Below are 13,302 nucleotides of genomic sequence, written 5' to 3'. Positions count from 1 at the left end.
TTTTTAAATTTGGCTATTATAAAACTTTTAATTACATATGTAACTCACATTTTATTTCTGGACATAGCTTCTCTAAACAAATCAGGCCAATGATTTAGCTCATTAAGCATGACAACATATCATCAATTAAAAAAACCCAAAAAAACAAAACAAGCAAAGAAACAAAAAAAAACACTGAAGTAGCACTGCAAAATTTTGCAATTCTTTGATTACTCCATTGTTAAATGAATTCTTTCCTTACCTCATGCTTTATGACACATGTCATGAAAACCTCATTAATATTTTAGGGAACTAACTTGTCACCTCACAGCTATGGTTCCTCTTCTTCTTCCTCTGCCTAGACTGTCATAATGGACACAGTTACTGGTGTGCTGTCTCCATTCCCCCTTCTTCTGCTTCGATGTCTCCTTACCTCCTAATTTTTGCATTAGCATTGGTCTCAGTAGTGGTCTGTTGAGTTGTTCCTAAAGCAGATCCTTCTGGCTGTTGAATCACCATTCTTTCATTAGGTTTGCTATATACCTGCCATCTCTTTTTCTCTTTGCTTTTCCTTCAATCTAGTGACTCCTACAAAGATAATTTATTTTTCTCTGATTAACCATATTTTAGGCATGAGTCAACACCCCAGATTATCTGTGATTCCTATGCAACTTTCTTGGCGATAGAAACTGACAGTTGTTTTCCAGTTAACATTCTCATTTTCTATCATGTTGTCTCTTTTTCCAAAGTATGATGACTGAATCAGAGGAGAATACATGGCCTGCTCCTAAACTCTATAGTGCTCGCTCTGAAAAATATTAGGCTAAAACTGGAACTTTTAAATAAGAAAAGCTCTTGTTAGAAGACAAGCAGATGAGGAGGCATTTACACTTAATTACTTCTAAAACCTTCTCTCTAGAGCATAGGAATCCTACCTCATTTGCAGCTGGACTGAAAACCATAACACCCAAGATAATATCAATAATTATCAACCAAATGGAAATATCTCAGGAAGTGAATTCTCCTTCTTTCCAAAAATTAATGAATAAAGAGATTAATTACTCAAAACAAAATAAAAGCGATTTTCTGTTTTATTGGCTGAAACAGCATACTGATTTTACACAAGTAAAATGGCATACCAAATATACATAGAGGGTCTAAAATTATTGGAGGTCTGAAAGAAAAAGGAAGTCTAAAGGAAATGTAATTTACCAAAACTGTGATAATATTTTGATATAATAATAAGTGGTGTCTATTAAATATGTCATCTTCCAATCCCAAATTAAAATATTCAAATGAGGTTCTACCTTCAAAAAAAAAAATCTCTGTATACAGAGGGATATGTAACTCCCTGCACATCGTGAGAAGTGAAAGTCACCAGAAACACCTCCCAACCTCCATGCTCCCCTGCTATCTTATTAGCTGCCATTTCCTCACACACATGTGCACACACACATACTCACACAAACCTGTACCCTCTTTAAATAATGTAGAATGAAGGAACCTATTAAGGTACAGCTATTACCTAGGAGGAAAACTACATTATAGAAATTTCAACCCTTACCATATGAATTATGTTTTCAGTTCCAATTCCCTAACAGAGAATATATCCCAAGCTGGATAGAAATCTAGACAGTTTTAATTTAATTTTTAATTTAAAAATTTTTAATTTTCTTTAAGTTCTCACTGTGTTCATGCATTCTTCTTCCAAGTTTGGTGAGCATCTTCATGACCATTACTTTGAACTCTATTAGGTAAATTATTTATCTGCATTTCATTAGGTGTTTTTTTTTTTAACCCTGAGATTTTATCCTGCTGTTTTGTTTGGAATATACTCCTCTGTTTCCTCATTTTGCTTGACTCTGTATTTCTTTCTATGTATTAGGCAAAACAACTACCTTTACCAGTCTGGAAGTTGTGGTCTTGTGTAAGAGATGAAATTTATCTTTCAACGTTGTTCTGGCTCTTAGTTGTCTATCAAACCTTTGTGATTGCCTAAGCAGCCTGATTTATTCTTGGTAGGTCTCAATTGTTGAGGGTATGCCAAGACCTGTCAGTGCTCCAATGGGAAGTATCTCACCCAGCACCTAGTTTTAGGCTGGAAGCCAGACCCCCAGGCAGCAGCTTTTTAAAAAAAATGTTTTTGGGGGGTGCCGGGGTGACTTAGTCGGTTAAGCGTCCCACTTTGGCTCAGGTCATGACCTCCCTGTCTGTGAGTTCGAGCCCTGCTTCGGGTTCTATGCTGACAGCTCAGAGCCTGGAGCCTGTTTCAGATTCTGTGTCTCCCTTTCTCTCTGACCCAACTCCCATTCATGCTCTGTCTCTCTCTGTCTCAAAATAAATAAACATTAATTTTTTTAAAAAAATTAAAAAATAAAATTTTAACGATTCTTTGTTTTTGAGAGAGGGAGAGACAGAGTGTGAGGGGGTGGGGGGGGGAGAAAGAGGGAGACACAGAATCTGAAGCAGGCTCCAGGCTCCAAGCTGTCAGCACAGACCCTGACATGGGGCTCGAACTCTTGAACCACAAGATCATGGCCTGAGCCAAAGTCGTGTACTTAACCAACTGAATAACCCAGGCGGCACTAGAAGCTTTTAAAGTATGCTGATGTATACAGTTCTCTTGGACCACAATCATAAACACTGCTGTTCTCCAGACCAGATGATCTGGAGCTGTCCCCTGCACGACAGTCATAAAAATCAGGACTCCACACGAGTGTGAATAAGCTCCTTTCTGGAAGTTACCAGTGAGCTGTAGAAAGGCCAAGGGAGAATGCAAAGATAGCGTCCCCCGGTCTATATTCCCTGATAGTACCTCCACAGCCTCTAGGTGTGTAACAAACCTGAAGATTGCCCTTCAGACTGAAGCTCTGGGACAAGTAAATAGGCCTTTTTCAGAGAAAGACCGGGGGTGTGTTTCAGTCTACCATCTGTGTAGTACCCTGTGGGTTGTAGTCTGCCAAGAACTGTCTATCGAATATTTACATTCCTGGGGGACCCAGAAACACAATCCCCACTGGCCACTAGAGTCATGTGATCAAGGATAATCCCTTTTGTAGACTGTGTGCACCCACCTGCTTTAGCAGGGCCAAGGGAGAGTGCAGGGATGGAGTGTGCTTACTGGTGCTATGAAGGTAGAAGGAGAGTGCAAAAATGGACCAGCCAATATCTCTGGCCCCAGGGAGAGTCACAACAGGCCTTTACCCCTCTTGCAAATGCTTTAAGATTGGCAAATAAATCTTCACATAGAGTCCAGGCTCTTTTTAAACTTCTGCTTTTACGCTAGTCTCTGGGGAAGTAAGTCTGTGCATGAGCCCTTTAAGGGAAATATCTCAATATCTTACAGTCCCTTCACTCTCCTGGACAAGAGCCCTGTTTATTTTCAAAGCCAGATATTTTGGGGGCTTATCTCTCCATTATAGGTACCAGGGGTTGAATGCCTGATGTGGAGCACAAATTCCTTGTTTATCAGGGAAAAGCTCTGGGTTTCTGAAATTCCTCCAATTGTGCGTTGCCACACTGGGTTGAGGGTGCGTATTTGGTGAGACTGTGCCTTTGCCTCACGTACCCAACTACCCAATTCCATGTGGACCTTTTACTGTTTGTTGTGAAAGAGCTATTCAGCCAGTTTTAAGGTCTTTTTTAGAGGAAATCATTCCATATATAGTTATAGATTCAGTGTATCTGTTGGAGGGGATGAGTACAGGATCTTCCTAATTCCACAATCTTAGACCACCCTCTAGACAGTTATGTTTTGTCAGATATGGGAGGGCAATATAGGCCTGGATATTGCCTAACATGTGAAAAGTTAGGATACTACCTAACATGTGAAAGGAACCATACTGGGAATCTCTAGATATTCATGAGTGAAGGGAGAAGGCAGGTTGAGAATTATGATCATTTGAAAGGATTTGATGTGATAAATGGGAGGAAGGGACAAGAGTAAGGGAGATGAAGAAATCCTCCAGAGACAAATTGCTTATGTTGGCCCTTAAACTAGGTCTGGCACTAAAAAAAAAGTCTTAATTCTTATGAGGGTAAATGAAGCAGTATGGAGAATGGACAATGAAAGACTGATGGCATCTAATAGAGAAGCAATAAGAATACAAAAAAGAAATAACATTGGAGCATCTGGGTGGCTCAGTTGGTGAAGCATCTGACTTTGTCTCAGGTCATGATCTCACAGTTCATGGGTTTGAGCCCTGTGTCGGGCTCTGTGCTGACAGCTTAGATCCTGGAGTCTGCTTCGGATTCTGTGTTTCTATCTCTCTATGCCCTTCCCCTGCTTGTGCTCTCGCTCTCTCTCTCTCTCTCTCTCTCTCTCTCTCGTAAATAAATAAATAAATAAATAAACATAAAAAAGAAATAACATTGTGCCCAAACCCACCAATAGACAAGACCTACATGACATTTTGATAGTCACCAACTATAAAATTATAACAGAGGTTCTTAGTGAGTCAAGTATAGTTTGTTGTTGGAATACACTAGATACAATGCAGGGATTGCACAAAGACAGGGATGAGAAACAGAGAAGAATCAGCACTTGAATTCACCAAGAGGCAAGAAATGGATTCTGTCTGGAATTTTAGAGTTACTGCTAGTGATACATATAAGAACTGAAAACTGGAGTTTTTAAGTAAATACTGAGAACCAAGTAAATAGAAGGACATAAAAGTTGTAATTCAAGGAGAAATCAAGTATCAGAACATCCTCAGAGATGGGGTGAGGGTCAGTTGCAGGACATAAAGAATTCCCTACTTGGTCAGACTAGTACTATTAATGGTAGCTTTCAAATCTTGGTTGTCTCAAGACATATATATTCTCCATGTGTTTTTCAGAAGAGGCACATATATGAAGGTCATGCAATGACTAAAGTAAAATAGCTATGCAAATGTAGCAGTACATTTACCTATCCAAATTTTAACAACAGTGGTAAACTACTCACATGAGTAATTTGAGCATGTCATATACTAGGGAGTCTTTAGGGGCCGGGAAGTCTTAATGTAGCTTATTCTTAAGTAGTATCTAATTTAATGGAGGAGTAAGTCTCTTGAAAAAAGTATTAAAGTTTTTCATAGTCATTGAACTTTCAAAGTAGAAGACATCAAAGGTTATTTAGTCAAATTTAGTAACTTTTTTAAAAAAATTAATTTTTTAATCTAAGTAATAAATGCACATACTTTTAAAAATCAACTGGTAGTACTGGGTATGTAATGAAAATAACAGTCCCCTGCACCATCCTCTCCAAAAGCAAACAACATTCAATTCTTTGCTCCATTTCTTCTGGTGTTAGCCTATACATATCTAAATTATACACTTATACCATTATTTTAACTTTTTTTTTTTCAGTTTTATTTTTTTTTCAACGTTTATTTATTTTTGGGACAGAGAGAGACAGAGCATGAACGGGGGAGGTGCAGAGAGAGAGGGAGACACAGAATTGGAAACAGGCTCCAGGCTCCGAGCCATCAGTCCAGAGCCCGACGCGGGGCTCGAACTCACGGACCGCGAGATCGTGACCTGGCTGAAGTCGGACGCTTAACCGACTGCGCCACCCAGGCACCCCTTTTCAGTTTTAAATAGTATCTTCTGACTTCCTATTATAAGCTGCAAATTCAGCCTAAGTGCCCCCCCCCTTTGCCCAACGCAATATACCACATTTAGTTAAATCAGTTCAGTGTTTACATTACTATGACACTATAATATTATTTATAGGTGAGGTACCCAGTTTATTATGATTATCTTTCCTTTCTTGTATGACTTTTTTATTTTCTGGAGCTCATTAATTAGCTCATTTTTTTCATTTGCATAGTGTTCTATGTACTAATAATTAATTCATCCCCAAATTCTCTAAAGAATCGAAAACCTCCTCTGAAGACACAAAGATATCAGTACATTATCAGTCTTACGTTCTTCTTGGAGATACCTCTTATAGAACTCTTGGTCCTGCTCCAATGTATACTTTGAAGTAGAAACCTGGTTATCAGTTTCTTGGAGCTGAGTATGGAAAGGGAATTGGAGCTTTTACTGTTCAATAGGCAGAGTTTCTTTTATTTCCCCTGTTTTTAATATAGAGGCATCTCTATTGGGTCCTCAATTTGGTCTCAGGGCAAAGCCTGAGTACTTAAGCCCCTCCAGAAAGTAAACCTTCAGGCTTGGGAGTAGCAGAAGCAGTTGTCTGGAAGGACAGGATGGGAAAGGGATCTGCAGCAGGGGTCTAAATCCTTGCTTTAAAGACATTTAATGTGGTCACATGTTTTTAGTCTCACCCTATTGCCCTACCTGAAGAAGTATTTAGTGTTTTTAGTTTTTTAAAGAATGGTATTTCTTCTTGCTTACCAACTCCCCTCATCTGCAGGCTTAAGTTTCACTTATCCAAGGTCTATTGAGTCAGTGTAACACTTGTCCATCTGCTTTCCAATTTCTAAATTTTTGTTGCCTTCTCTACTGTGATGTCATTTTCTAGCCAATTGGAGTTTTTTTTTTTCCTTTGGTAAATTATACCTTTTTATATCTTTAACATCATTTTAATGAAGTTGGAAGATAGGATGGAGAAACAACCCATCCCATCCCATTCACTATGTGTGATAAGCTCGTTCATTTTAAAATATGAAGTTATTAAGACACGGGAGGATCCAGTAGATCTAAGTACACAATATTTTCAAATGACAGGCCCAGGTCTAGAGAGAACCCAGCACTCCTAAGTCTTGGTTCTGTACACTTTCCACTTATTCCATTGACTCCCTCAGATGCAAAGACTACTATTTTCTAATTTTTGTCATTCTAATAAGTGTTTAGACTTTCTATCAAGTATTCTGATTACTAGGTTTAATGTATTTAGGGTCATGTAGGTTGGCTTATTTCTTGAAGAGTGGTTTCTTTTGCCAATTTTGAAACCGTACTCAGCCTTAGGTCTGTTGAGGAATATATAATTAAAATACTGTAGTTGATATTCATAAAATTAGACTCAATAACTCCAGAATCTTAGTTGTTGTTACTACTTAGACCTGGTAACTTCAAAGAGATTATAACTCTTTGCTGGTGGTTGGTAAACTGTGGCTATTTTCAGGATAAAAAGGACAATCTAAATATAAAGCAGGCGAACTCCCATTGGTCAGTTTAAGAAATTCATGGCAATTGCTTCCCTTCTACTGGAACTTGTACGATGTACTGGTAAACTCAGATGTCTCCAAGAAAACTAGAAAATGCCTAACATTTTCCTGAGGGTATACTGACGATGGCTCTGTTTCCACATTATAAGAATATTGGGAGAAATTGTTGGGGCTATGATATCAAAGTAATAACTGGGTAGAAAAGGGGATGGTGGAAGGTAAAATAATTATTTCACTGCAGCCATAAGAAGGTAGCAAAAGAGGGGTGCTGTCTCAGTCAGTAGATCATGCAACTCTTGATCTTGGGGTTGTAAGTTTAAGCCCATGTTAGGTGTAGAATATATTTAAAATAAAATCTTTAAAAAAGAAGGTGGTAAAAGAGGGAAAATGGAAGAAGGCATTGAGAGTTGGAGACTAGTTGTCTTCCTTGCCTAAACAAAAGGTTTTACGACAGTGCTCCCCAACCAGTGTTTTGAAGAACACTGGCTTGACAACAATGGATTCCCCTCCATTCTTGGGATGGTTGAGCAGAGTCTGAAGCAGCCAATTTGTGGCCAGTCTTCTCTGATATCCAGTGAGCCACACACATATTTTCTTTTTTTATATGTGCTCTAATGTGAAAACAAGTTGGTAATCATTGTTTTTAAAAGATCAGTGGAGGGGCACCTGGGTGGCGCAGTCGGTTAAGCGTCCGACTTCAGCCAGGTCACGATCTCGCGGTCCGTGAGTTCGAGCCCCGCGTCGGGCTCTGGGCTGATGGCTCAGAGCCTGGAGCCTGTTTCCGATTCTGTGTCTCCCTCTCTCTCTGCCCCTCCCCCGTTCATGCTCTGTCTCTCTCTGTCCCAAAAATAAATAAACGTTGAAAAAAAAAATTAAAAAAAAAAAAAAAAAAAAAAAGATCAGTGGATGTGCTTAGAAGGAAGAAGGATGGATAAACAGTAGCCATGAAAATTAGTTCAGATCTGAAAGCTACACACAATTCGAAATGCTTTACTACTTTACTGAAACATGTCTATGATCTCATTAGAGGTGGTTTCACTGAAGCAAAAATGCTTAGGTTTTCACCTCTCCATTACTCAAAGGTAACTCTGTAGACTTGATGTCACATTGCCAGTATTCTATCCTTGAACCATAGCAAATTCTGCTCCAGAGTGACCTAGAAATATGTCCAGCTTCCTAGATGTTCAAGTATCCTCTGATCCTACAGTTCACCTTGAGTGGGCTATATCATTTTGCAAGTCTTGTCTATTCTTATTATATAGGCTTACTTTTGGGTCTATCATTTTCAAGAATAGAATAAAAGTTTTCATTTACAAGAAATGCATATTTACTCAGACATTTAAAGGTATATTGAAAATTGTTTTTTTCCCCAAAGAGCAAAGATTCTTGAATAAAATTTTGAGAGACTGAAAAAAAAAAGATCAGGGAATGACTATAGGCAGAAGTTGACCTGTAACCCATTTATAGGTATGTTGGGAAGCACATGAACTGTCACCCTCATTAAAGACACACTAGACAGAGTACTAGTGTTCTTTGCTACTGTGCAAACTTGCAGTTGAGGATGTCACTGATTTTGCCTAATTGCCATTTGTTTCATCGTATAGAGTTGGTTTCCTTTTATTAGTAAAAATTCGCTTTAAAGGACTTTCCACAGTTCACTCCATACATTTGTTCTACTATTTCCATTGCATCTTCACTGGCTTCTTTTTTTTTTTTAATTTTTTAATGTTTTTATTTATTTTTGAGACAGAGACAGACAGAGCATGAGCAAGGGAGGGGCAGAGAGAGAGAGGGAGACACAGAATCTGAAGCAGGCTCCAGGCTCCGAGCTGTCAGCACAGAGCCCGACGCGGGGCTTGAACTCACACACCGCGAGATCATGACCTGAACCGAAGTCGGACGCTCAACCGACTGAGCCACCCAGGTGCCCCTTCACTGGTTTCTTTATGTGTAACTTCATTATTGTTAGTTACAGCCTCTTTGTACCATTTACTAACAAAAATCAATATTTTCTCCTGCTAATGTTTGCATAATTGGAGATATTTGCAGATTTTTACATCTCCCCTTAAGCCACATTATATGTATTTTGTTCCTTTAATAATCACTATAGATTATCTCCTCTCAGTCCTTAGACAAAGGAAAGCCCATTTCCTCATACTATTGAAATATAACATTTTTTCCTTGATATGACATCATAGGTTATAGGCATTGATCCTACCTTAATATCCCTTTCTGTCTCCTTTAATATACTAGTTTAGTTAAGTAAGAAGTAGATTTAGAAGGACACATCTCAAAGAACATAATCCTGCAGGGACACAAAATACAGATAGAAGGCAGAGGTATAAAGGAGGAGCTAGAAATTAATGCAAAGTGTAGATAATTAATTTTCAAGCAGGACCAGGAGATTGGGCACTGGAGTTTCAGTCACTAATCACCTATATAGAAAGAGATTATATAGCCCTGTGCTCTTCCACCAAAGTGGTATGAGGAGATACCAAACACCATGCATGCTTCCTCTGCCCCAGTGCCCTGCAGTTCAAAAATTAAAGGTCAGAGAGAAGAGGGAGAACAAGTAAAGGTGAGTGAGAATGACTGGACAGCAAGCTCAGAAAAAACCGAGGAGAGTTTTAATGTCAAGCTATCCAGAAGAAATACTGGTTCAAGAAGACATATTAACTGGATCAGACACTACTGAGACATTGAATAATATGAAGACAGAGAAATTACCATTGTATTTTGCAACATGGTGGTCACTGATGACTTCAACAAGAGCTGTTTCAGTTGACTGGGATGGACAGAAACCAGATTGGAATTGATTAAATAGCATGAGGTTGTGGGTGTATCCAGGCCAGAGGAGCAGGGTTTGGGCAATTGGTGAGGGATAAAGTACATTTTATAAAGATGGAAAACCTGTGACTAATTTCTCTGTCTCATGGTTATGCTTTCCCACAGCTTAATAATTTTTTTTATTATATTCTTAACAAACATTGTGACTGCATAACACTTTTGGATAATTGGACTTAAGGTGAAGGAGTGTTCCCCTTGCTCTGCCCCTACTTATATTCAAAAGCCAATTAGAGGTGTGGAAATGGAATCAATGAGGGTGAAAAACTCAAGTTCTTTCATGAAAGGGAGTAGAGAAATGCGGCAGTAGCTAAGGAAGAAGTGGAGGTTGAAGAGTTTCATTTGCTTCTTTATTTAAGACAGTAGAGAGTAGAGCATGTTTGAATGACAATGCATATGTTCCAGTAAAAAGAGAATTGAGGCAATGGGAGCTAGAGCACATAAGGCCAGGCTGCCCTTTGATAAGGGCTTGAACTCTTCACCCATTGTAATATAAGGGAAAGCAGAGCATGAATATTGATTCAAAGGTAAATATATCTTAGAGAGATGCTAGGCACATTTCAGTGAGATAATAAATATGAAGCTCCTGGCCTATTAACTGGCACATGGAAGGTGCTTGATGAATATTGCTTCCCCTGTCCACTGTTCATCCTGTGATCTGACACTTTTATATCCAGTTCACACTCCCCAGTCTAGCATCGTTGGCCCACTGTAACTAACCTTTCCTCTCTCTCTCTTCACTGACAAGAATCCTCCATTCTATTGAGCTCCATTACCCCTACCCCATCAGCCCCACACATCTTCCTCATTCCTTCCCCACAAATCACTATCACACAGTGTTTCAATTTCAATTTCCTATAACTTTTCTCAAGTAACATCACTATCTTTACTGCCATTTCCCTCTTTTCCTTTCCAATCCAACAATCAATTTTGACATTCAGGTAATAAGCATCATCCCATAAAGTTCCCACTCAGCATTCTTAGGTTATACTTATGCATTTCCTATTCCACTTGCTAACTTTTCCTACTCCTTTTGCCTTCTACGGATTATAAAACAATATACATAGGTAAATTTGTGCATATTAATATTCACAAAAGAATGACTCCATTTTCTAGATTTGTGTTTCACAGAACCATATACAAAGTTAACCTATGAGTTAAGATAGAGTTTCTCCCTTATCTCTGACAAGTCTCTATGGTGAAGACAAAATATAGTAATCTTTTTCCCCCAGCTTTGTTGAGACATAATTCACATGTAACATTGTATAAGTTCAAGGCATACAATATGAATATTTGATACATGTATATATTGTGAAATGCTTACCACAATAAGGTTAGCTAACATATCCTTAATCTCTCATAATTACCATTTTCTTGTTGTTATGGTGACAACATTGAAGCTCTACACTCATAGGAAATTTAAGCTTATAGCACAATATTATTGACTATAGTATCCATTCTGCACCTTAGATCCCTGGAACTTACTCATCTTATAACTTAAAGTTTACACCCAACATTGCCCCCTTTCCCTCCACCTCAGCTCCTAGCAACCACCATTCTATCCTCTGTTTCTATGAAGTTGATGTTTTTAGAGTCCACATATAAGTGAGATCATATTATATTTTTCTGTCTCTGCCAGTTAGAATAATGTCCTCAAGGCCAATCCATGTTGTCACAAATGGCAAGATTTCATTTTTTATGGCTGAATAATATTCTATTGTATCTATATGTGTGTGTGTGTGTGTGTGTGTGTATACATATATACATACACATACATATAAAAGACATATATACCACATTTACTGTATCCACTGACTCTTTTATGGACATTTAGGTTGTTTCTATGTTTTCTTTATAGTGAATAATGCTACAATGAATATGGGAGTGTAGGTATCTCTGAGACAGTGGTTAGTGATTTCATTTTCTTTACATATATACCCAGTGATTTCATTTTCTTTAGATATATACCAAGAAATGGAAGTGTTCCCTTTTTTCCACATCCTTTTCAACATTTGCTATCTTATGTCTTTTTGTTAATAGCCATTCTATAAGGTGTAAGGGATATCTCACTGTGATTTTGATTTGCTGTTCACTGATGATTAGTGATGCTGATTACCTTTCCACGTACTTGTTGGCCATTTAAAATATAGTAATTCTGTTGGGTAAATTCCTAGCAGTGCTATTGCTGGGTCATAGGGTAGATCTATTTTTAAGTTTTCAGGAACCTACACACTGTTTTCCAGAGTGGCTGCACCAGTTTGCATTTCCACCAATAGTGCAAGATGGTTCCCGTTTCTCCACATCCTCTCCAGCATCTATAGTCTCCCCTATGACCCAGCAATAGCACTGCTAGGAATTTACCCAAGGGATACAGGAGTGCTGATGCACAGGGGCACTTGTACCCCAATGTTTATAGCAGCACTTTCAACAATAGCCAAATTATGGAAAGAGCCTAAACGTCCATCAACTGATGAATGGATCAAGAAATTGTGGTTTATATATACAATGGAATACTACTTGGCAATGACAAAGAATGAAATATGGCCTTTTGTAGCAACATGGATGGAACTGGAGAGTGTGATGCTAAGTGAAATAAGTCCTACAGAGAAAGACAGATACCATATGTTTTCACTGTTATGTGGATCCTGAGAAACTTAACAGAAGACCAAGGGGGAGGGGAAGGGGGAAGAAAAGATACAGAGATGGAGGGAGCCAAACCATAAGAAACTTTTAAAAACTGAGAATAAACTGAGGGTTGATGGGGGGTGAGAGGGAGGGGAAAGTGGGTGATGGGCATTGAGGAGGGAACCTGTTGGGATGAGTACTGGGTGTTGTATGGAAACCAATTTGACATTAAATTTCATACCAAAAATAGTAATAATAAAAATAAATAAAGAAATAAGTAAGTAAATAAATAAATAAATAAAATATAGTAATTCTGAATAAAAGTTCTCATCATTTAGACATCCATGGGCCTCCATTTCCCCCCCTTTATATTGTATATTATTATCATGTTCAGATGTAATAGCTCCAAAAGTACTATCATGGCCAATTTTTATAAATAAATAGTAATTTCAAATTCATGCCATAAAAGTATTATTGTGTCACAGTATGAGAGTTTAGAAATCCTTCAACATGTGGGTTCTTGACGCCAATCAACACTTCAATTGGACTATGATGTCAAGGCATGCGCTGGACAGATAGGCAAATGTTCCCAATAAACCTTATATAAAAATAAAAACTTTTAGTTAGCTTTCCAAAAGAAAATGTTTTTGGCATTTTTCTTTTAATTTAGTAAATGGCCCAGTAAAATATCTCACTGATGTTTTCCAAATGTGGCATTTCTTTGGTTTGTGTGTATATATGT

The 13,302-nt window shown here is 38.2% G+C and overlaps 1 protein-coding gene across 1 annotated transcript in view; it reads right to left on the bottom strand.

Moving 5' to 3' along the window:
* The window catches only part of IL1RAPL2 (interleukin 1 receptor accessory protein like 2), a 1,221,298-nt gene that overhangs the window by 712,995 nt on the left and 495,001 nt on the right, over positions 1–13,302 (bottom strand). The window lies entirely within an intron of this gene.

The sequence above is a fragment of the Leopardus geoffroyi genome, chromosome X, assembly GCF_018350155.1.
Source record: "Leopardus geoffroyi isolate Oge1 chromosome X, O.geoffroyi_Oge1_pat1.0, whole genome shotgun sequence".
Classification (NCBI taxonomy): domain Eukaryota; kingdom Metazoa; phylum Chordata; class Mammalia; order Carnivora; family Felidae; genus Leopardus; species Leopardus geoffroyi.
The sequence above is the reverse complement of the archived record's forward strand: the minus strand, read 5'-3'. Positions and strand labels throughout refer to the sequence as shown.